A 25,289-nucleotide genomic window follows, 5' to 3' on the forward strand; every position below is an offset into this window, starting at 1 on the left:
AATTTCTTCCTTACATTGATAAGAAGAGCAAATAAGTTTATATGTATAATGTGCTCACTTAGCATAATGCCTGGCAAACTGTAAGTGCTCAGTATATGTGAACTATTGTTAATGATTACAGGTGCATAGTAATTCCTTATCTGCAATTCTGAAATCCTACAAGCTTTAATAACCAAATGTCACGTTGGTGGTAAAACCTGACCCAATTGAAATTCATTTGGTGGCACATCCTAACCTGAACCAACAATACTGATCCCACTTCATGTGAATATTAATGTGTTTAATTACCAGACAAGTCCTCAGATCACACTGGGGATGTACCATCTTGTTATGCTAACAAGTCCAAAATTCTGAATTCTGAAACACATCTGGCCTCAGGCTTCTGATGAGAGATTTTGGATCTGTAACAGGCAGCTTCCTTCCTTTCTGGGGCATGGAAAAGCACACAAGAATCTCTTCATCCAAAAATATCCCTCCATTCCCATCCACCTAGCCTAACTTAATGCTTGAAATTTCCATCTATCCATTGGGGAAGGTGCTGTCTCCAGAAAAGCCTTGTCAAAATGCAGCGTGGTATCTGACACAACCTTTACTCATTGAAGGCTGAGCACCCACTAGTCATTGCATCCTTAGCTGAGAGCAGGCCCTCAAAGGATGAGTCAACCAAGTCAGGTGTGATGCAGAGTGAGTATGTGTGTAGAGTGTGAAAGAAAGGTCAAGAAGGGGGGCTACTGATGGGGACGATAGTAAACTAAAATGTTGTTGGGGCATCTGGGTGGCTCAGTCAGTTAAGCGCCCAACTTCAGCTCTGGTCATAATCTTGCAGTTCGTGGGTTTGGGCCCCACATCGGGCTCTGTGCTGACAGCTCAGAGCCTGGAGCCTGCTTCGGATTCTGTGTCTCTCCCTCTCTCCCCCCTCCCCGCCCCCTCTCTCTCTCAGAATAAATAAACATTGAAAAAAAAAAAAACTAAAATGTTGTTGTGAGGGACTTAGCCCAGGGCTGGCCCTGTGGGGTGGGGGGTACTTCTTCTGCCAGGGAACCAAAATAACACAGAGACAAGATCTGAAGAATCTACTGTGCTGGGCTGGGACCTAGCCTTACTCCTTGTAGCAGAGGCATCAGGAAGGCATCCTGGATGCGTTAGCTGGGACCCCTGATGCAGGGGGGAGATTCCCTACCATCAGAAGCAGAATTGGGCCTCAGCCCCAGCTAGGTCTGTACTAGGAACGTCAGCATTTCAAGAGACATTTGGAAGTGCAGACACACAGTGGAAGACAGGAGCTGTACTGTAATGCCCCCATCCTCAAAGGATACGTTTCAATCAAATGTGGGTCTTTCTTACCCAGAAAGCAAAGCTCACTGTGTTTTGCCTTTACACATCCTGCCACGGCTGGAGATGCATTAAATTACATTAAAATAAAATATAACTGGAGGTGGAATATTCTTTCTGGAAGCCAACCTCAATGGTTTTCACTTCAAGGTAAATATATTTCAATTCAAATCTGGTATATCATTTGTCAAACACTCCCCTTTTTTCAAAGCACTTAAATAATTTCACACAATCTTAGAACGTAAACTTATTGAAGTAAAAACCAAAGGAAAATGATTTACACAAAGTTAAAAAAATGAAAGACCAAGGTGAAAGAGTCCTGAGACATCTGCATCTCAATCTGTCCTCCAGCCTGGTTTAAGAGCGTTCTTCAAAATACACAAATTACAGTTCTTCTAATGTCTGTGGATAACACATTACAATGATGAACAATTAGGATGATTAATATGTGAACTATTCTCCTCAATCTTCCCTCACAAAAGCACAGCAACTCTACAGTCATTTACATAAGTCAAACTGAAATACTACAATTCTTTAGTGGGTGATAATATTCAGGGTCAAACCTTTTAAACCTGAACCATTTTAAAAATGGAGACTCCACTAGGGTTTCTAGAGATTGTCATCAAAGCACCAGCCACAGCAACTACTCTTGAACCACATCATCTACACCTGTCTAGTCTCTTTCCCTTCTCAAATCTTACTTAATTTTCACATTCATCCTGGAAGGCAGGAACCATTGGGATTATACTCTCCATTTTAAGATGAAATGCTTAAAGTCAATTTAAAAATGGGACTACTGGTTTCTGTCCTGTCTTTGAAGCCGGATCTTTGCCCAGAACCCTTTGTGCATTAACAAAGACCTCTCTGGCAGGAATCACACCAGACATCCTTAGTCTGAGCACTAAATCTTAATGAGTTGAGAAAGGAATTGTTGGTGGGAATGCACTGTTGGTGGGAATGCAAACTGGTGCAGCCACTCTGGAAAACAGTGTGAAGATTCCTCAAAAAATTGAAAATAGATCTACCCTATGACCCAGCAATAGCACTGCTAGGAATTTACCCAAGGGATACAGGAGTGCTGATGCATAGGGGCACTTGTACCCCAATGTTTATAGCAGCACTTTAAACAATAGCCAAATTATGGAAAGAGCCTAAATGTACATCAACTGACGAACGGATAAAGAATGAAACATGGCCCTTTGTAGCAACATGGATGGAAATGGAGAGTGTTATACTAAGTGAAATAAGTCATACAGAGAAAGACAGATACCATATGTTTTCACTCTTATGTGGATCCTGAGAAACTTAACAGAAGACCATGGGGGAGGAGAAGGGGGAAAAAAGTTACAAAGAGGGAAGGAGGCAAACCTTAAGAGACTCTTTAAAGACTGAGAATAAACTGAGGGTTGATGGGGGGTGGGAGGAAGGGGAAAGTGGGTGATGGGCATTGAGGAGGGCACCTATTGGGATGAGCACTGGGTGTTGTATGGAAACCAATTTGCCAATAAATTTCATATTAAAAAAAAGAGAGAGAGAAAGGGGACATGCCAAGTGACCAAGTAATTGTTTTATCCTTCAGAGGCCTCAGCTGAATATACAGGTGGGCAGGCTGTGGGAGGTAACAGCACCAGGGCCTGCCAACTGCCCATGGATGTAGGGCCCGGACAACCGTGATAAGGGTCACAGACCAGGCACTTCTACCCAGTGCCTTTGCTTTCTTGCCAGTAAATTGGTCAGGAGTCCTCACCCTACTTCTTGGTACACTGCTTCACTGAAGCATAGAGTAATGGGCACTATTACAAACACTTAATATGAAATGCCAAACATCAGCCTGAAATGGTATCAGATTGAGTGGCAGGTGGGTTTAGGGCTCCAACGCTACCTCACTCTGGTGTCAAAACAAGTAGGGAGTCAGAAAATGCATTAACTATTGCCTTTGTCTTTTTTGTGCTTCTAGATTCGAAGTCTCTTTCTATTCTGAGGACTGCTTGGGGCCAAAGGGAGACCCCGGTATTGAGCCTTCCTTCTGATGCCTGTCCATGCCAAAATGAACTTGTCTTCCCCAGTGACTCTGCCTCAGACCTCATGAAGGTCGCTGGTCATTCTCATTGTCATTTGGCCCCAAGTGACTGCTGTCTTTGTGCCTTGATGCTGGGGGCACTTCTCTTCTGAGTAAAAGTGAATTGGGGATATCATAGAAGCCCTGGTGTTTTGTTTTTTTTTTTTTGATGTTTATTTACCTTTGAAAGAGATAGAGAGACACAGTGCGAGCATGGGAGGGGCAGAGAGAGGAGGAGACACAAAAACTGAAGCAGGCTCCAGGCTCTAAGCTGTCAGCACAGTGCCCAATGCGGGGCCCGAACCCACAGACTGCGAGATCATGACCTGAGCTGAAGTCGTACACCTAACTGATTGAGCCACCCAGGTGCCCCGAAGCCCTGTTTTTTTGAAGCAACCAAAGTAGAGGGGACTTGCTCAGCACATGTGGCCGGCATCCTCTGAATCCGCTGTTGCTCTTAGAAGGGTCATTTAGGGTTTAAAACAACCAGGGTATGTCGGGGGAGATGTTTCAGACCTGAAAAAACAAGAAGGTGTCAGGACATGTATGGTAACCACGGCAAGGACTAGAAATCCTAAACTCACCACCATGATCTGTGAAATAAGACCATGAGTGGTATGGAAATGTAGTTTCTCAAATAGGAGAGCCTGGAAGTCTACTGGAGGCACAGACAGGGCCCACCCTTCTGGCCTGCAGGCAGACAGCCTGTCTCTTAGACAAGAATGGTGAATGCAGTAGCATGCGAAGCTGGACTGGGTGTCAGGCTAGGTTGTGACAGGTCCTGGGGGCTACGGTCATGGTCAAAGGGTCCTGCAGGGGAAGAGCGGGTGTGAGCCAGGCTCCAAGCTGAACCAAATCTCCACTTGGGAGCATGTAGCAGGTGGTGAGGACTCTGCACATAGAGCAACAGGTAGTGAGGGTTTTGGGGGTGAAGGGTCCTCTCAAGCATGCTTAGGCTGCGACCCCATCTGCACTTCAGGGACACAGGGTACAGCCTGTCCCAGTCATGTGGACGGATTCTGCTTGCTGACATGTGGATCCATCCTGCTGTTAGCCAACAACTGCTCTCTAGCAAGGGCTTGATTGAGCCTTTACACACATCGCCCCCTGTTGGTGACAGCAGGGACAAGGAAACACTGAAGACGTCCCAGTGAGGGAAGGGCATCCTCAAGGACTTGACCCCAGTCAAGTCCCTCCCACCCCTGCCAGTCCCCTCCCGTAGGGTCTGTTGAATTGTTTCAAACTGAATTCAGTCCATTTCCTAGCTCATAACCAGTCAAAGTGCCTGGTAGCTTGACTGCTGTGGATGAGTACATGAAATTGGGTTTACGGGGCGCCTGGGTGGCTCAGTCGGTTAAGCGTCTGACTTTAGCTCAGGTCATGATCTCACGGTTCGTGAGTTCGAGCCCCACATCAGGCTCTGTGTTGACAGCTCAGAGCCTGGAGCCTGCTTAGATTCTGTGTCTTTCAAAAATAAACAAACATTAAAAAAAAATTTTTTTTTTAAAAATCTACATCTGCAAAGTTTTTGTTGTTCACCTAAATCAGCACATGGAGGCTACTGGACTATAGTGGTCAATCATCTTGTACCTCGAGGCTTGGCTGGTTATTGTTCCTGTGTTGTGTGGTTTTGTAGGAAGAGCTGACAGGCCTGCCTGTTCCTGTTTCCAATTTAGATTCTCATAGGCATCTCCTGACAAAGATACTTAATGATAGTTCTGCTGGAAATTTCTAAATAATAAAATACAAGGCCAAAATGGTGGAAAAAAACCCCAACAAAATGATAATGAAGAAGCTTAAGACATACCCAATATTGTTGGCATAATCAGAAAAATGAGGAAGGAGAAACAGAAACACACAAAACACTTTTGTTTCTTCATTTTACTTGGCCATCAAGAAGCCAGTCACAAGAAGCTCCCCATGGTCTTAAGGCAGTGGTTCTCCAAGTGTGGTCCCCAGACCAGGAGCACTAGCATCATCTGGGAACTTGTTAGAGATACAAACTCTCACGTCCTCCTCCAGACCTACTGAATCAGAATCTCCGAAGGTGGGGCCTAGCAAAGATGTTTAACAAGCCTTCCAGGGATTCTGACACTCACTAAAGTTTGAGATTCTTTGGTCTAAGGAGACCAGAATGGATCTAAAATGCTAAATAAGATCTTACTTGTGGTCGGTCAGCAGTACTGAACATGTTTAAACAAGAATTCTCCTTTCAAATATATACCGTGCTAACCTTCCATCAAGAACCCTAATTTGACGTTTAATTGCAAGATACAAGCAGTAATATTAGATGCACCACACATTTCCTGATGAGGAAAACGTCTGATTTCTCCATTGGCTTACACATTTCCAAGGTGGGAAAGAAATATAAAAACCTCCAAGACCCTCACAAGGGGCTGCCGATCAGCACCTTGTCTCTGAGGGTACTGGAAAGAGACGGAATACACAATAATGCTTTCAATACTACACAGAATAGTCTTTTTATTAGCTTCGATGCCATCTGTTTCTAGATGAAAAGACCAGTATTTAAACACCAAATGATGTGGAAATTGTGAAACTACTTTCTTTTATTCATTCCAGTAGAGAGAGTTGGCCTTTTATTGCATTTTCACAGTGGAGAAAATGGTTCCACTTTTCCCTCCTGGCCATAAACACAGGGAATTTTTTTTTCAACTTCTCCTCACAGCCCCCAAAGGGATAAAACCTACTGCCCCTAATTCAAATGCCAGCAGTATTTCTGGAGATAAAATATTATAATTACAAATTTGCAGGCTCATTTCTTTTTATCTACAGGACCTAGTTCCATCCTCAAGAAAAGCTCTGTATTTCCCCTCAAGGAATGTTAAAGTCTTATTTAAAATAATATATTTGCCCATTCATTTATGGGCTACTTAACCCACATTGCTCAGTGCGCTCAAACACCAAGGATTGATGACATTTAGCCTTAACTGCAGTTCCCATTCACAGAAGAGAAACACTTCAGGAAGAAGTTCTTAAGACACACCACGTGTTTTTATGGAAAATGCTTTCTTTGGTGCCCTTTAATACTCTTTCTAAAAAAAAAAAATTAATGTTTATTTATGTTTGAGAGAGAGAGAGAGGGAGAGAGAGAGATTGCAAGTGGGGTAGGGGCAGAGAGAAAGGGAGAAACAGAATCCAAAGCAGGCTCCAAGCGGTCAGCAAAGAGCCCAACGTGGGGCTCGAACTCACGAACCTTGAGATCATGATCTGAGCCAAAGTCGGCCACTTAACCGACTGAGCCATGCAGGCGCCCTCATGCTCTTTCTTAAATGTTGTATTACTTGCTTGGTTATAATACGACCATGTCTGATAACAACTGTATCTTACACTTGCATGCAGAACTAATGTTTGAGTCCCTTAAAATTTTTTTAAATTTTATTTATTCTTGAGAGAGAGAGAGAGAGCGAGAGCAGGAGAGAGAGAGAGAGAGAGAGAGAGAGAGAGAGAGAGAGAGAGAGCGAGCATGAGTGGGAGAGGGCAGAACAAGAGAGGGACACAGAATCCAAAGCAGGCTCCAGGCTCTGAGCTGTCAGCACAGAGCCTGATGCAGGGCTCGAACCTGACCCCAAGTTGAATGCTTAACCAACTAAGCCCCCAGGTGCCCTAAGTCCCTTTTAAAGTTCAATTCCTGTTGAGGCTTTTTTTCTAACACATATTGAATAGTCAATAAACATGTTGATCTGACAAGAAAAATTTAATTGGTCAGATTGAAACGTCTTCTGAATTTAGTGATGTCATGATAATTTGTGGCTGGTGATTGAAAAACTGGACAGCATTTGTATAATTTAAATAGTATATGTGGTACTTTTGCATATGATTAGCATTCTGGCATACATCAAACACCATCTGACATTTCCAGAAAATTTAGTAATGGTTCTGGTCACAAAGTATCTTTCCCTTCTGTTGCTACCACAAACTTCAAGTTTTTTTCCCCAAGGTTCTTTCTTTCACATTACCAAAATGATTCTTTGTTGGTCATAACTCAGTCACAGTATCAAAAGACTACTATATCTAAAGAGGACCTTATAGAAGATCTTGACCAACTGCTTTATTTACAGATAATGGGCATTAGGTCATTTCTTTCATGATTTCCTCTGCTTTCTGAGGAAAACCATAACAAGAGCAGATTCAAAATTGATCAGATGCTCTGGTCCCAGAGGAACAAAATCTCAGCAAATGCCTTAATAGTACCAGCCCTTGGTTATTGGTCTATTTGTCTTTCTGCAGGTTTTAGAATTTCTATTAGAAAATACTAGCCTTTATCACATAACCAGCAGAGGGGTCTATAGTACACATCACCGTGAAATAAATCTCTCTTTATAGCCTTTAATACTCCTCAGAGCCTTTAGCCTTCAGTGTGTGGATATATATAGATATATATATGCCATATATATATGTATCTATATATCTATACATGGCATCCACACATATGTATTCACAAATATATATGTATATGTATTTATACATATAATTGTCCATTGCTTCTCTTTAGCTGTCTTATTAGATTGCTTGTATCTTTCCAGTAAGGTACTCATATATTGAAGCCTAGTCACGAATCTATTTTACCAAGATGATAGAGAATGTGTTTGCTTTATCACATTAAAAATCTAGAGAACATTGCATATTGCTCACATTCTGTGCATAAGTATAGACACCACATTCTGTGCTTAAGTATAGACACCTAACTCCAAAACATAGCTCTCAAACTGCACCTGTCCAATATGGCGGCCGTTAGCTGCATGTGGCTACTTAAACTTAATTGAAATTAAATAAACTTTAAAAGTAGTTCCTTAGTAGCACTGGTCACATTTGAAGTGCCTGATAGCCACATGCAGCTAATGGCCACTGTTTTACATAGCTCAGATATAGAATTATTTCCATCACCACAGAAAGTTCTTTTGGTCAGACTGTTTTAGAATCTTTTTCCTATTTTTTTCCTCATGAATTTTGGGTTCTTTTATGTCTTTCTAAGCCCATTATCTTAATATATCTATAGCATTTATCACTTTCTGATCTTTTATTTATATATTTATATACTTACTAGGAATGTAACCCCCATTCTGATCACCTCTTTAATTTCAATGCCCAGAAGAGCACCTGGCATACAGTAAGTGCTCAATAATTATTCATTGAATGAACGAATGATGTCTGGTTACGGAATCAGATTTTATCTTGGGTTTGTAAATTCAGAACATGAATTTAGTGTGTTTTGAATTATCTGAAATGATAGGGAAGCTGTCATTTGACAGGATGGTGGGAAATGATAGACTTCCCATCAGAAGATTGCTCTTAAATTCCTTTCTTCAGATACTCTATAAATGGACAAAAAAACTGAAAGGAAGTTGGAGTGCTTTCTAGTGGGGTGTAAAGCTATCAAAGTTGCTCAAAAAACACTGGTGAGGCAGAAGGGGTGGGTCCTTATTCTTCTTTAGACGTGAGAAAACAGTGACTCAGAGAGATTAACAAAGTTACTAGGCTGAAATCAAGAGGAACGTGTCAATCTTCAAATCACCTCTAATAAAACAAAAAGCAAAACAGACCCCTGTATTCTGGGATCCAAGAAAGCAGGCACTGCCTATACTCACTTTGACATACCTGTCATGCCAAGTTCAACATGGGAAATATAGGTAAGCACTCACATTATCTGCTGCCTTGCCCCTCCAGGACATGTTCACATGTCTTTGGGTAGATAGAATAAAGGTGACAGGCTTCAGGGGCAAGCGCTTACCCATGTACTGGGAAATTAAACCATGTTATTAGCTGCTGGTGACATTCTAACCATTATCAAGGTAAAGAAAACTTAATTTCCTTTTTATTCCTACTAAAAGACAGCAAGTCTATATTAACACACAAAATGCTATGACTCTAACACATGATCCCTAACAAAGTCCAATCATTTCAGCCTATGCCATTGACAGCTAATGAACATGACACATAATAGTGAACAAATCTGATTTCTTTATGTACAAACATTTCCAAATCCTTTTAATAGCTGCTATTATGACAAGATGATTGGACTGTCCTTTAGCAGAAACACTGAAAGGGAGGTTAGAAATCTCACAGGCAGGTTAAAATTCCTTCAAGAGAAGTTCACAATAATGCCAGTCTCTAAACAACCCACCATAGAAGAAGCAATAGGGGCGATGAGAAGGAAGTGAAGAATATAATCTGTGATGGCGGAACATAGAACATATCCACCTCACAAACCAGAGATGCCGGCTGCTGTCCGTAAATGAGGCCCTTCAAAGGCTCAGCAATAAGGAACCTCAACTCCACAGAGCAGACTAAGGTTGTGATTGGAGAGAAGGAGGTGGCATTTTGGTAATGGAGAGAGCACGAGGACAGTAAAACTGTTACTGTGTGTTTCCTAGACACTCATCTGCCTTCAATCTGTCAGGGAGCCATGACAATGACAGGCCAACCAGAAGGGCACTGCAGTGTCACAAAAGTGAAGGATTTTATGCCTAAGCTTAGGCAACCACAACACAGAACAATTATAGAACACAATGACCTTAATGTATCTCAAGGAAGTTATGCATGTGTAATGTCTAAGGCTGCTAAACCATTTGTCATTTCTCATCAGATCACTAGATGAAAAAATAGCAAATGTATGTTTATACACAAACACACTACATATATAGATAAAATACTTATATACAATATATATTTATGCTTATATACACTATCTATCTATCTATCTATCTATCTATCTATCTATCTATCTATCTATCTTCTTTAAACATAATGCTGAGGAAAGGGCAATTCATACATTTCGGCCCTCCCCATAAAATGACATACAGTAAAACCTCGGTTTGTGAGCATAATTCATTCTGGAAACATGCTTGTAATCCAAAGCACCTGGATATCAAAGTGAATGTCAAGAACCACTGGCTCAGTTGTGATCGTGTTACGTTCAGTGTCATGTACTACTCGTATTGCAAGACACCACTCGTTTAGAAATGTATTAGAAATATTTGCTCATCTTGTGCGACACTCGCAGAGCGAGTTACTCGCCATCCAAAGTTTTGTACTTCAAATGAGTCCATGTGAACTCATTTTTACCGTGCCCATTCAGTGGACATTTACAATGTGTAGATACTGGAACAAAAGTATTGCTGATGAGTGGTTGGGGTAATGGAGCCAATAAATCTAGACAACATATCGAAACACTACTTCTTAGATACAGTTGGAACATCTTGCTCTTAAAGTGTGACTTTTTACACTGTTATATATAAAGAAATCAATGTAATACACATAAAGGCCTTAGAGGCTGTTTACAAGCTTGTCAGGGTAAAGTTTTTGGTTACATTATATCACTGCCATATATTAATGTCAATTAAATATAAAAAAATAACAATGTTTCCCTAATATTTACCATGGACAAACTACTGTGCTTCAGAATTATCAATGCATTTCACCTTTTTATTGTAAAATAAAACACAGATACAGGAAACTGCACAAAACAAACACACAGGAATATTATAAGGTGAACACCACCAGGTCAAGGAACAGAAATTCCAGCAGCTGGGCTCCTTCCATGTGCCCCATTCCTATCACAACCATAGCAGCCATTGCCCTGACTTCTATACTAATCACTTCTTTGCACTTTTAAAAACGACTTTTTCATTCACGTGGGCAGCCTTAGGCTATAGTTTAATCTTGCCTGTTTTCAAAAGTGGGATATGATTTTTAAACTACAGATTCTCTTTCTTTTCCTAACAATTAATTAGCTGAAGGATCCAGGTTGTGGATTCTCTCAGCCTGGATTGTGCTGACTGCATATTCATAATGCAGTTCAAAATGTTCCTCTGTCCTTTGTATTTCCTGCAAGTCAGCAACTGCATCTAGAAGCTTGGTGAGAATCTGCTTTGGCAAGACTACAGGAGGTGGGTGAGTTGTTTCATCAGGAGGCCCACAGTGTCTAGTTGTTTATCGTTTTTCATGTTAACAGCCAATAATGCTAAATGCTTACATCTGTTAATTCACTGGAGATTGCCGATGCTAATTATCCTATTTCTTTTTCATTTAACACTGTTTTTTTTTTTTTAAAGGATGCTTTCCCTCACCTCTTATTTTGTTATCCAGTGGTACCATTCATAAGATTCAGAGTGTCACATGCTTCTTTCCCTTTATTTTCTAGTTTTCCAGATAATGATGGTTCCCTATAATCCTTCCAAAGTGACCAGAATTTTTAAAAAAAGTTATAAACTCATGAGTTTAAACATATTTGATGAGTTCCATTCCACTGCAATTATTATTATTATTGAAGTTCAAATGATCCTATCTTTATCCAGTGGGAGCCTCTTCAAGTTCACTCCTGCGTCCTCTTGATATGACCCCAGTAATCTTTAATAGCTTTCTTGCTATCTGGATTGACAAACATGTTCCAGATTCCTTTTGTACACTGACCTGGAATCAGCTACTTCTCCCAGAGCCCTGGTTCCTGTTAGTGATGAACTGGTATTTCAAGACCACAAAGTGGGCACTAGAGGTTCTTCTTGTTACTGGAACATTGTATGTGTACATACAGCAAGTTCTTACTTGTTGATAACACTTTGTCTCTGCTTCTATACTTGAGAGATTTCAAAATAATAGTCTCAGTTCACATTTTTTTTCTTGAGAATCCTAAATATATTACTCCATTTTTTTGACATAAAGTGTTGCATCTAAAAAGTATGAGGACAATCTAATTTTCTTTCCCTTAGAAGTCTTCCCTTTTATTTAGATGTCTAAAGGTTTTTTCCCCCCTTTAAAGTCTAGTTTAAAATCAAAACCACACTCAGATATCACCTCAATGCCAGTCAGAGTGGCTAAAATGAACAAATCAGGAGACTATAGATGCTGGAGAGGATGTGGAGAAACGGGAACCCTCTTGCACTGTTGGTGGGAATGCAAACTGGTGCAGCTGCTCTGGAAAACAGTGTGGAGGTTCCTCAAAAAATTAAAAATAGATCTACCTTATGACCCAGCAATAGCACTGCTAGGAATTTACCCAAGGTATATAGGACTGCTGATGCATAGGGGCACTTGTACCCCAATATTTATAGCAGCACTTTCAACAATAGCCAAATTATGGAAAGAGCCTGAATATCCATCAACTGACGAATGGATAAAGAAATTGTGGTTTATATACACAATGGAATACTATGTGACAATGAGAAAGAATGAAATATGGCCCTTTGTAGCAACATGGATGGAACTGGAGAGTGTTATGCTAAGTGAAATAAGCCATACTTAGAAAGACAGATACCATATGTTTTCACTCTTATGTGGATCCTGAGAAACTTAACAGAAACCCATGGGGGAGGGGAAGAAAAAAAAGACGTTAGAGAGGGAGGGAGCCAAAGTATAAGAGACTCTTAAAAACTGAGAACAAACTGAGGGTTGATGGGGGGTGGGAGGGAGGGGAGGGTGGGTGATGGGTATTAAGGAGGGCACCTGTTGGGATGAGCACTGGGTGTTGTATGGAAACTAATTTGACAATAAATTTCATACTTAAAAAAAAATAAAGTCTAGTTTAACTTACTATATTGTATCATTCTGGGTTACTATTCTCATGTATATGGTGTGCTCTCTCAATATATAGTTTTAAGTAGTTATTTATTTCAGAAGGTTTTTTCTTTTTTGCCATTACAGTTTTAGTATTTTTTTTTCTGCTCTCTTGCTTTATTTTTCTTCTTCAGGACTCCTATTATCCATGTTAAATCTTTGCCTGTTGCCAGTATAGACACTTTCTCTTAAATCTTTGTGTTTCTTCATTTCTTTTTAAAAAAATTTTTTAATGTTTATTCATTTTTTAGAGAGAGAGAGACAGAGTACGAGTGGGAGAGGGTCAGAGAGAGAGGGAGACACAGAATCCCAAGCAGGTTCCAGGCTCTGAGCTGTCAGCACAGAGCCCGACATGGGGCTTGAACTCACGAATCACGAGATCATGACCTGAGCTAAAGACACTTAACTGACTGAGCCACCCAGGCGCCCCTGTTTTTCTTCATTTCTTTTTGAGTTTTTAAGTTTTGTATTTTAAGCTCATTTTGAAATAGCAGGCTTCAGTTTTAATCTCTTTTCCTGACATCTTCCTGCAAGGTCTGCAGGGAAACATCCCTGCTCTGTGTTCTTCTGTTCTCCTCGTAACTTCATATGGGATTGGATCTTGATACCTTTCTGATACTCATTATACAAAATTCGTTTTCCTGAACCTTTAGAAGGTGTGGTTCAAGAGAGGTTGATTGACTTGACCGAACTTCTTTGGTTGTCTTTGTGAGGGATTTAAAACCGCGGCAGACTGCTTTCTGAGATCTCCTGCACCTCTCTCCTTTCTCTCCTCCTCTCTTCCCTTCATGTCTGTCATGGTCCTGCTCAATTTTGAGTCCATGGAGAGTCAGATGGGTCCACTGCCCTGGAAGGGAGCTTTGGCTGTTTGGTTTCAAGGGTTTATGTAGCCCAGACTGCCCCAGCTCCCTTCAGAACCCACCCAGAAGCCCCTGCACTCAGCTAGTACTGAACTGGGTAAAACATCCCGCTCTCAGCGGCTGTGCTCAAACGGGCCTGCAGTCTTCTCCAGTGCATTCCTGTTGGCTATTCCGGTGTGTCAGATACCCTGCTGTTCCCTCCCCACTTCTGCCTCTTGTACAAACGCTGACATAATGCAGGTCTGGTGGCTGTTGGTGGGTTACCTCCACCACCTGCTTACTAGACTTAGGGATTTCTGGAGACACCTTATCACATAGTTTTGAGGTAAATGCGTACAGATATTTGGTCTTGCTACCTAGTTGTTCTGTTTTCTGTGAGGATTCAGAGAATTTAAAGCTATGTTGTTGCTGTCTTCTTCCTGGAACCAACTTGGCATAGTTATCTTAAAAAGAATATTTTTCATCTATCCCTGAGGCTGATCCCTAAATCTTGTATGTCCTTGCCTGCGTGGCCATCCTGTCCTTGCTGCTGAAGTGGACACTGACACGACACCTAGGGCTGCTCTGGGGGAAAGTCTAGTCCTGCTCGATGCCTGCATCTACTCCATCAAGATGCGATCTCCTCCGAGACAGCTGTATGCTGCAGACGTCCAGATGTGGAGGCTATTCAGCAACGCAGAGACTCGGGGGGAGTCGGCAGAAGGTGGCGGAACCCTTAATCTTGTGGTTCATCTGCAGCTGGCTCCCTAGGCGGTGCCTATATAGCAGCAGTAGTTCCAGCAGAGTTAGGACAATCAAAAACCACCGCCTAGCAGCTACACTTCATTGCAGTGGATGGGAGACGGCTAGTATCCCAGCTGGATTTGGGTCATGGGGCTTAAAGGGCAAGACATTCCTTCCAGAGGGCTGCCCAAGGACCTCACTCTGCTTCCTGAGCCGGGAGCCTTCACCATTCTTGCCTGATGGGAGTGATGACTGCTAATGCAAAAATGACATTTCCTATGCTCTCCCTTTCTAAATGAGGGTTTTTTATTTTCCTTTGCAAGCACTGTATATTGGGACAGACAGGTAGTCTTTTTGTTTATAGGTCAGTAGATTACAGAAGCCCTATCTGGACCTGATGAAGACAGCTGCACAAAACCCAGAGATCCTGGGCTTTGAATGAGATGCAGTAACTTGTGGGGGAGGGAGTGGGTTCTGCTGATAGCAGAGGAGTATGCATGGATCCATGGGTGGCTACAGGGACAGACTGTGGCAGATAACAGCATTTAGATTCCCCAGTATCTACCTGAAACCCCCTTCTAGTGTGCAGGGGCTGAAGAGCAGGGGGGAAAAATCCCATAGTCCCTTGCAGTTCAGGTTCAAAATGTGATTTAGGTTCTACCCACCACCTTGTACTCACAGGAGGCTTTGATTTAGAATGGGGCCATATGGAAGGAAACAAGACATAAGGTATCGGTTCTGCAGACTGGCCACAGCAATGATGGCTTCCTAATTAGAGCTGAAGAGGCTGGTTTTGCACCCAGCAGCTACTTGGGATAGTTTCCCGATCAAGGCAAATGTGGAAGCCATTCTGAGGATTTGCCATATGGTTTGGGGAGTTGTTCCTAAAAGCTGTGTCTAGAGTTTTCTTCTTCAGCCCTCCAGTGATTCTGAAAGTCACTTAAAATCCTATAATGAATCACTCTGTGTTTAATCTACCTAAAGTGGATCATGTTTTCTGCACCTGAACTCTGACCAACATAGCCAGTCAATGAGCAAAGCCCATGCGGCTCTGCTCTCTCTCGCTTTACCAAGGGGCGGGCAGCCAGCCTTCCCAGGTGACCCCTATTCCTGGAAGGGCCTAGCAGGAAGGGGATGCTTCCAGCAGTTGGACATAGTTGGGCATGTGTGTTTGCCACCAGAGGAGACAGAAGCGACAGTCTACCACAAGCACATATGCGAGTGGCAATGGTGGTCCTTTTCATGTTTCGGCCACAGCCATCGATATTCTTACTGGCCGAGGTCTGGCAGAACGACACTATACATTCTCTCTGAGAACTATAAAACAAAAATGTCATTTGTGTTTTTCAAAGAACTTTTGGGTTTAGAGAAATGAAGCGGGATGATTTTCAGACCTAACATAGGTAAGATGCTTCCAATTTAGGATGCAATTTATAAACTGCATGGCTTCCCTCCTGTTTGTAGGGCATATTATCTATCTTAATATAAAAAGAAGTGCAGTTTTTCTCTGTTTCAGACATCGGAAGAGTGGCTGGCGGTATTTGACTGCATTGTTTTTGCAGGCTACAACTTGAACGTTTCAGTTGTATAATGAAAGGACACTTGGCTTTGAGCCACAGGCAACAGGGACTGGTTATCCTGCACAGCACTAAGGCTGTTGTGCTAACAAGGGACAGGTCGCGCATTAAGAACATAACAGCTGTTCTCAAAGGGCAAAGAGTGTAGCTGCACCTCCCAGAGTCATCCTTTCCCTTGTGCGGCCTGTGTAGACTCTGGAGCAGCTAGTCATCTATCTGACCTTACACAGTGACCTCTGAGAGCAATCTGTCCCTTCTGTCCTCAAGTTTCCTAGAAGAGCAGCAGCAGTGGCCGGTCCCTCCTGGAAACTCAGACCAATGGGTTACAGTAATGGTCGTGTGTCCTTTCTCCCTCACAGAGGTGATGACACCCAACTTCTATTCTTCACGCCCACTCAGATATTTTTACCTTTTCTATTTACAAAATGCTATCAATGAGTTTGCTACGTCATATTGTTACATCTCTTTTATCCTGCATCTTTTCTCTAATAAACCTTTTTTTTTTAGAGCTTATTTATTTTGAGAGAGAGAGAGAGCGCTCATGCTGGTAAGCAGGGAAGGGGCAGAAAGAGGAAGAGAGAATCCCAAGCAGGCTCCATGTTGTCAGCGCAGAGCCCAATGCAGGGCCCAACCCCACGGAACGTGAGAATATGACCTGAGCCGAAATCAAGAGTTAGATGCTCAACAAACTAAGCCACCAAGGCATTCCTCTAATAAAATTTTAATTTTAGAACCTCTTCAAATTTGTACAATGATTGTGCAGAATACAAAGAGTTCCAACATAGCCACACCCAGTTTCCCCTACTATTAACATCTTCCATTAGTATGGTACATCTATTGCAATTAATGAACTGATCTTGACACATTATTATTAACTAAAAGTCCATACTTAGTTTCTACTTGATGTCTTTTTTCTATTCTAGGGTCCCTTTCAAGATACATTACATTTAGGTGTCATGTTACCTTAGGTTCTTCGTGGCAGTGACAGTTGATTTTCCTTGTCTTTGATGACCTTAAGAGTTTTTCATTTTTTTTAAGTTTATTTGTTTTGAGAGAGAGAAAGAGAGAGAGAGGGGGGGCAGAGGGAGAGGTAGAGGGAGAGGGAGAGAGAGAATCCTAAGCAGGGTCCGTGCTATCAGCACAGAGGTGGGGTTTGATCTCACAAATCCTGAGATCATGACCTGAACCAAAGTCAAGAGTTGGACACTTAACCTGAGACACCCAGGCACCCCAGACCTTGATAGTTTTGAAGAATACTTAACCTACATCTTTTCAGAGTTGTTTTGGAAGGAAGTATCAGTAGGATCATGAGTCTTCAAAAGAAAACCTAACAGTCCTGAGTTTTTAGAAAGACTCAGGCTTATGGCTTCATCTCTGTCAATATTCATCTGTGACAGAGTGTTGGGTGCACCTGCCCAGTGGATATTTAGACAGTTCCTGAGAGAACTCCTCTGGAGCAGGGGCCCCCCAACCTGGCTGATCACTACATTCAGATGGAGAACTTTACATAAAGTATAGATTTTCAGGCCATAGCCCAGTTGTACTGACTCAGAATCTCTACCAACAGGGTCTTAAATTCTGAAATTTTTATCTTTTAAAAAATAATAATAGTGCTAATTATGTTTTTAATATACAAAATTATAAAGCATGGCCTATAGTCTGTTAGTATTATTAATGTAAATAGGAGTATGTATGCAGAAAATTTAAAGAGTAACTAAAAGTCCAATGCCTCCCTATAGTCATTTAACCATTTTCTAGGGACATTTTGGTTGCTCCCTGTTTTGATTGTTGTCTTTTGTTTTCTTGGGGATTTGTATTTCAACAAGTTTCCCAAGATATTCTGGTGTCATCAGAAATTTAGAACCCACTACTACAGAAGAAATTCACAATTCAGCTGTGGGAGAACAGAATGGCCCTTTCAGCTGACATCTTTTATAAAATCATAAAGCCCCGCTCTTCCCCTTCCTCCCCTGTTGAACAAGTCAGCCTTAAGGCCATTAGAGGGGGCAGAGCAAGAAGAGGCAGCCTGTAACAGCCTGGGGGGTGTCTGAACCCATGCGGCATAAAGAGGGCACCCACACTGGGAGGGACAGCTTGGAGAGGGTAATCAGAGTCCAAGCAGGGTAAGTCCCTACAGAGGACAGACAGAGGGGAGTTAAGGCCTGAGTGGGTGAGGAGGGCATCTATGTGCAGGGGCAGCCTGAGGTAGTATGTCAGGGCCTGGGCAGGGAGAGGCAGGTGTGGGTATCCACGTGGAGGGGTGGCCTGGGGCCCAAGGGGATGAGGAGGGTATTCATGAAGGTGGGTGCCTCTGCGATGGAAGTCAGAGCCTGAATGGAGGGCATCCATGTGGGGAGAGGGGTGCAATGCAATGGTGATGGAAGGCTGATATCAGGGGATTAATCAAATAAATAAATATAATAAGGGTAACAAAAGCAAAGTTTCTCACTACTGAAGAAAGAAGTCACTAACATGGAAAGGGAGAAGAAAGATAGAAACCCTGGATACCCTACAATTAGAGATATCAGTATGAACTTACAGATTTAAATATATGTATATTTAAATTTACTATATTTACAAATATATGCATTTGGATTAAGTAATACATAAAAACATATGTACTATATGCTTATATATGCACATATGTATATTTGTGCAGTCTGTATTTATACATATATGTCTATACATATTTACATAGATACATAGGTAAATGTGTGCATGTCTTTTGAGTGGGCCTGGGAGCAGCAACACCCCCACCAGCAACAGACACACTTAGTGCCCAGACCTTGGCTTTAATACCATTTTCCACTAAAAAGAACCAGGGATCCTTGGAGAAATGACTGCTTTCAGGGCTGGGGCAGGCAAAGAACATGATGAGCTTAGAACATTTTGTGCCCAAAATCAAGGGAAGTGTTCAAAGAATGATGAGGACATGTCAAAAGAACACAGGAGCCAGGTTGAAGGGGCTCAGGTGAAATTTGGGACAACTTGAGCATCAAAATAAATAATGAGTATAACAGATTATTCCCCAATGAATAAACTAGGAAGCTGCAATCTCACACTGAGAGAAATAACTGAAAAAGTTGTATTGTAAGTTTGATAAAGAATGGGAAGTGTACATACTTTGAAAGTATCTTCCACAAATATATTCATCAATTAAAAGGAAAAAGAGCAACTTCACAGGGGAGAAGTCCAAAAGATACCTCTTTTAACCAAGGGATGGAAATAAAGATCATCAGTAATGGGACAAATTGAAATTGTGTGCCATCTGTTAGGATGCAATGGAAAGAACCCACCATCACTTCTGTGATCTTCCTGTGTATATTCATTTTGTACCTTAAGCCAACAAACATGTACTATGTCACAGTTTCTGGGGGTCAGGGATCTGGGAGTGGCTTAATTAGGTGATTCTGGTTTAAGGTCTTGAACAAGATTGAAGTGAAGTAGTCATCCAAGATGACAATCAACCCAAGGTTTAACTAGGGCTGGAGAATCCACTTCCAAGCTCATTCAACATTGTTGGCAGTCCTCAGTTTCTCACTGGCTGTTGGCTAGGTGCTTCAGTTGACATGCTGGCCTATCCATAGAACTGCTCATGACATGGAAGCTGGCTTCCCACAGAGCAAGTGATGCAACAGGATCACTTCATAATTTAATCACTTCTACTATATGCTCTGGGTCACAAAGATCAACTGTGGTATCACGTGGGAGGAGACTGCATGAGGGTGGGAATAACAGGAGGTGGGGCCCAATTTGAAGGCTGGCTACCACACTGCTGAAGGCTCATAATCTGAAGATCATCATGACAGACCCAAATCCATGGGCAAGGAGATGAAAATCAAGGAAGAATAGGGAACTGTTCCAGAGCAGGAGAGATTAAAGTGACAACTAAATACAACGGGCGGCACTGAACTAGACCCTTTTGTGATTAAGGACGTTATTGGGACAAATGGCAAAAACCTGAATGAGGTTAGAGGATTCGTTGGTAGCAATGCACTGATGTTGATTTCCTGATTTTACTAGATTGCATTGTGATTTTGTTGGAGAATGTTCTTCTTATTTCCAGGAAATACCCACTCAAATGCTACAGAGAGAGAGAGAGAGAACATCAGGTCTGAAACTTACTTTCAAATGGTTTGGGGAGAGAGGATGTTCTTCTGTAATTGCAACTTTTAGGTAAGTTTGAGGTTGTTTCCACATTAAAAATGTACACGAATTATAAAAACCGATGACAGAAATTCAAGTGTCTAAGGGAGAAAATCCTAATTCTGCTGTAGGTAGAATTATATAATGGTGCTGCTTTTGTAGGTCAAAAATGTGTGAATGCTGGTAATTTCATATGGTTCAACCTAACACAAGAATATCACAATAAACTAATCAATATCAAAGATAATGAAATTATGCATTTCCATAATTCAATTATGGAAATTCAATAATTCAATTTCATAAAACAATTCACAGCGTCCTTTCGAGGATCTCTCTTCTGCAACAGCCCACTCCTTGTCTAGCATCCCTAACATCTGCCTCTCTGTCGATGCCCTTCCCTCAGCACAAAGAAGTTGCTGGAAAAACCCGACCTTAGAAACAGTCCCTTGATTTCCTATTTCCCTCCGGATACGTTCCTATTCTTTGCACTCTTTTCCAGCATTTTCTGAAAGAATGGGTTCTATTCCCCGTGTCCTCTTACTCCCCATTTTCCCCTAAACTCACTCTAAATGGGTTTATAAAGCTGCCACCCATACACAGTTGTTCATCAAAGCCATCAGGTACTTTCCTGCTGACTTCTCGGTCTTCAACACTATTGCCCACTCTTTCCTTCTTGAGACATTTTCTTCTCTTGGCTTCTGTGAAACCACATTTCTCTGGAGTTTCCTTTTCTCCTCTTTGCTTGCATCCTTGCCCCCTACGATTCACCCCCCAGAAAGTATGCACAGTCATCTTCTACAGACATGAACCGGAGCATGCCATTCAACCGAAAGCCCTGCAGGGGCTTCCCACTGGACAGGGTAACGCTAAGCTCCTGGGGGAGGTCCTGTGAGATCTGGCCCCTACCCAGGCCCACTCCACCCCACACGCGTCCCTCTGGGCCTCTCACTCAGCCTTCTGCTCGCTTCTCAAACCTGCCAAGCTTGTTCCCATCCTGCTCTTCCAGGCAGGTCTCTGCTTCAAACGCTCTTCCCCAGTCATCTCAGGGCAGACGCCTCCTCTGCCTTCTGTCTTAGCTCACATGGTAACTTCTCAAAGAGACTTTGCCTCAAAACCTAATTTAAAACAGATTCCCACCCTTACCTGCCCCAATCCTTCTCTCCCATCACCCTGGTGTGTGTTCCTCAGAGCACGTATCTTAATAGGAAACGGTCTTCTTTATTTGCGTATTAGTTCAGCGCTTGTCTGCCTCCCCTAGAACACAAGTGCCCCGAGTGTCTTGTCAGTCTTGTTCTTTACTGTGTCTCCAGTGTCCAGAACAGTGCCTGACACATGGTAGATGCTTCATAAATACTTGGTGAGTAAATGAATCCCCTGCTTTCTGTTTCAAACTGCTAACGATTTCAAGCCATCAGATGTCTCACGGCTATGATAACAATTACAGAATTTAAGAGATGACCTTCCTTCCAAATCATCGTGTCCACACTCAGATCAAATGAAGAACCTCTTCACAACACTGCTGACAGAGGGTATATCCAGCCTCTGCTTGGGTACTCTCAGTAATGGGAGAACTCACGATTTTCCATAATGGAATGTTTACATGTCATTGCTGACAGCAGTATGTGTTGGAAGGATTTTCTCTTCAGTGACCCTAAATCTTCCTCCCTCTCTGTTCCACTTATATTGGTCCCTAAAGCAACTTAAAAAAGCCCTGCTTCACCTGCCAGTGACTCAAATATTACTTGAGGGAGGGATCACATGAGTCCTACTTCTCTCCGAGATAACGCTTTATGTGACATGAAAAATGAACCAACACAGCACCTGAGAAAGGCCTGCAAAATTTGAGCGACTTGGTTTTAAAACAGCAAAACCTTTCTGACATCTCATCTGAAAAATAAAACGTGAGAGTGCCCTTGAGTGTTCAGAGAACACGGCCTCATTTCTCATGACTGTCCTTCTGTTGTCTTAACAGCCTGCTTCTCCGCATCACAGCCTTCCCGGTGCTGAGGGAACCGCGGCAGTCACAGCCAGCCAGGCCCAGGAGCATCTTCTCCGAGACAAAGACCCATCTTGGTCAGAACAGAATTGTGGCTCTATGGTCTCATCTCTGGACAAATTTTACATTTTAAGAAGGTGAGAGAGAACTCTTGTGATGTCACTATTCGTTAATGAGCCTCGTGGCAAGGGCTCTTTGCCAAGGGAATTAAACAATTTATTCTATGAGGGAAAAACCAGTTTGGATCTTACTCCCCTTTGGGCTTTCGGTGTGTATGTAGCGCAGGAGGAAGAACAGATGGTTGTGGTTAAACGGGCAGCATCATAGTGCGTATCTGTACCCTTCCCTGTGACTTTCATAAGGGAGTAAGCACTCTATAAATACTGTTGAATGAAAGAGTGAGAGTGAATGAAGAAACCAGTGAACCAGAGGGTCTCAGAACTAGAGCTGTAGTCTGAGCCCTCCTTTTACAGACAAGGAAGTATGGCCGTAGGGGAGTCAGAGCCGACCAGTGCCACATGCAGGACCAGACCACAGTGCTTCTGGGTCTTAGGCTCCAGACACTTGCTAAAGATTCATGCTGCCTCTCTTACTGGGCAGCTAGCTGTACAAATGAATTTCCAGTTAACTGAATAGGCACACAGGACTTTTTGTTTTGTTTTTAATAACCAAATCACTGTGGATGATTTCCTCATATCTGGGTCCCACAAAATGATTATTTTTAAGCCAGTCACAGTAAGCCCATAATCCTTGGCAGGGACACAGTTAAAGACTGGATGTGACCCCATCCTGGCCATTGAGGCATCAGAAGTCTGCTAAGGAGTCCTGGGACCCCCTGCCTCTAAGGAGGAGACATAGGGAAGATGTCGCTCTTCTCCCTCTGCAACTATCACGTCTGATGGTGGACCCGTTTGCTGTAGCCATCTTGCTGCCAGTCTGAGGATGAGGCTTCACTGAGGATGGGAGCACAGAGAGATGGAAAGAAACTGGTTCAGGATCTTATGAAGCTCCCCAACCAACAACTCTGGAGCCTGCCCTATCTGCAATCTTTCAGTGAGGTGAAATTATAACTTATCATTTAAACCAGCTGAGTCAGATATGCTGTTATTTGGAGCTGAAAGTATCCTAAGAGGTTTGAATCACTTAAAAAAAGTTTTTAAAAATATTTATTTGTTTTTGAGAGAGTGACAGAGCGCGAGCGGGGAAGGGGCAGACAGACAGGGAGACACAGAATCTGAAACAGGCTCCAGGCCCTGAGCTGTCAGCACAGAGCCCGACATGGGGCTCGAACCCAGGAACAGCGAGAGCATGACCTGAACTGAAGTCAGAAGCTTAATCGACTGAGCCACCGAGGTGCCCCGAAGTTCAAATCATTTTTGATAGAAACCTTGAAAATGAAAATATTCGCTTTCTTGATTTCTTAAACGATAAAAAAAAAAAAAAAAAACCACAGAAAATAAACATTTCTTCAACTAGTCAGGGACATCACTCTGCTGGCGAGGACTGAGCAAGGCCATAATGTAGTAATGCTTTGATTGCCTCCATGCTGCCTACTAACACAAATGCTCAAATATTCTATGCCATTAAGGTCTCAATCTTTTTAATCGCAGGACCCCTTTACGCTCTTAAAACCATTACCGAGGACCCCAAGAAGCTTTGCTTTATATGGGCTGCATCTACTGATATTTACCATACGAGAAATTAAAACTAAGAAATTAAAAAATATTTATTCATTTAAAAGTAACCACAGTAAACCCAATAAATGTTAGCATAACGTATTTTAATGAAAAATAACTACATTTCCCAAAACAAAAGAAAATTAGTGACAAAAGAAGTAATGTTTGACATGTTCATAATCTCTTCAATGTCTTAATATTAGACAACTGAATTCTCAAATATGCTTCTGGCTGAATCTGTCACGACATGTTGTTTTGATTCAAGTATATGAAGAAACTCTGGCCTCACGGAGATATGTAGTTAGAAAATGAAGGAGTATTTTAATCATTGTTCCAGATAATTATAAATATTTGTCTTTGATTCGACCATAACTTGACAAATTTCTAAAACGCTAGCTGCAATGGAGATACAACACAGTATCAACATTAACAAAAGTTTGGAAGAAGTTGAGTCCAACCCTCAAGGATGACTCTGAGGGGCTCAGTGGGGGAAGTAACTGCAGAAGTGGTGAAAACAGCAAGAGAACTAACTAGAATTAGAAGTAGAGCCTGAAGATGGGAGTGAATTGCGGCAATCTCATGAGAAAACTTGAGCAGAAGAGGAATTGCTTCTATGGAGGAGCAAAGAAAGTGGTTTCCAGAGATGGAATCTACTACTCCTAGTGAGGATGCTGTGAAGATTGTTGAAATGACAACAAAGGACTTAGAAGATGACATAAACTTAGCTGACAAAGCAGTGGCAGGGTTTGAGAGGTTTGACTCCAATTCTGAAAGAAGTTCTATTGTGGGTAAAATGCTATCAAACAGCATCGCATGCAACAGAGAAATCATTCATGAGAGGAAGAGTCCATAGATGCGGCAAAACTTCATCGTTGTCTTATTTTAAGAAACTGCCCCAGCCACCCCAGCCTTCAGCAACCACCACTCTGAACAGTCAGTTAGCAGCCCTCAACATCAAGGTTAAGACCCTCCACCAGCAAAAAGATTATGACTTGCTAAAAGGTTAGTATTTTTTAGCAACAGAGTATTTGTTAACTGAAGGTCTATACATTGTTTTTTTGACATAATGTTATTACACACTACACTGTAGTATAAACATAACTTTTATATGCACTGGGCAACAAAAAATTCATTTGAATTACTTCATTGCAATATTTGCTTTATTGCAGTTGTCTGGAACCAAACACATAATATAGGTGAGGTATGCTAGCAATTTTATTTAGAGTTCCCAAAAAGATACCAAAAATTACATTTTGCTCTTTTGCTATCTGCTAAACATTTATTGACTCTTCTGAGATTATCAGAATGTTTTTCCTAGCTCTAGTCTATTGTTAGAAATAAATGTACCTA

At 42.0% G+C, this 25,289-nt stretch overlaps 1 protein-coding gene across 3 annotated transcripts in view; it reads right to left on the reverse strand.

Annotated features, from left to right (window-relative positions):
- FIG4 (FIG4 phosphoinositide 5-phosphatase) overlaps positions 1–25,289 on the reverse strand; it is a 152,551-nt gene that overhangs the window by 23,349 nt on the left and 103,913 nt on the right. The gene's annotated exons all lie outside the window — the stretch shown is intronic.

Source organism: Acinonyx jubatus, chromosome B2 (genome assembly GCF_027475565.1).
Source record: "Acinonyx jubatus isolate Ajub_Pintada_27869175 chromosome B2, VMU_Ajub_asm_v1.0, whole genome shotgun sequence".
Classification (NCBI taxonomy): Eukaryota; Metazoa; Chordata; class Mammalia; order Carnivora; family Felidae; genus Acinonyx; species Acinonyx jubatus.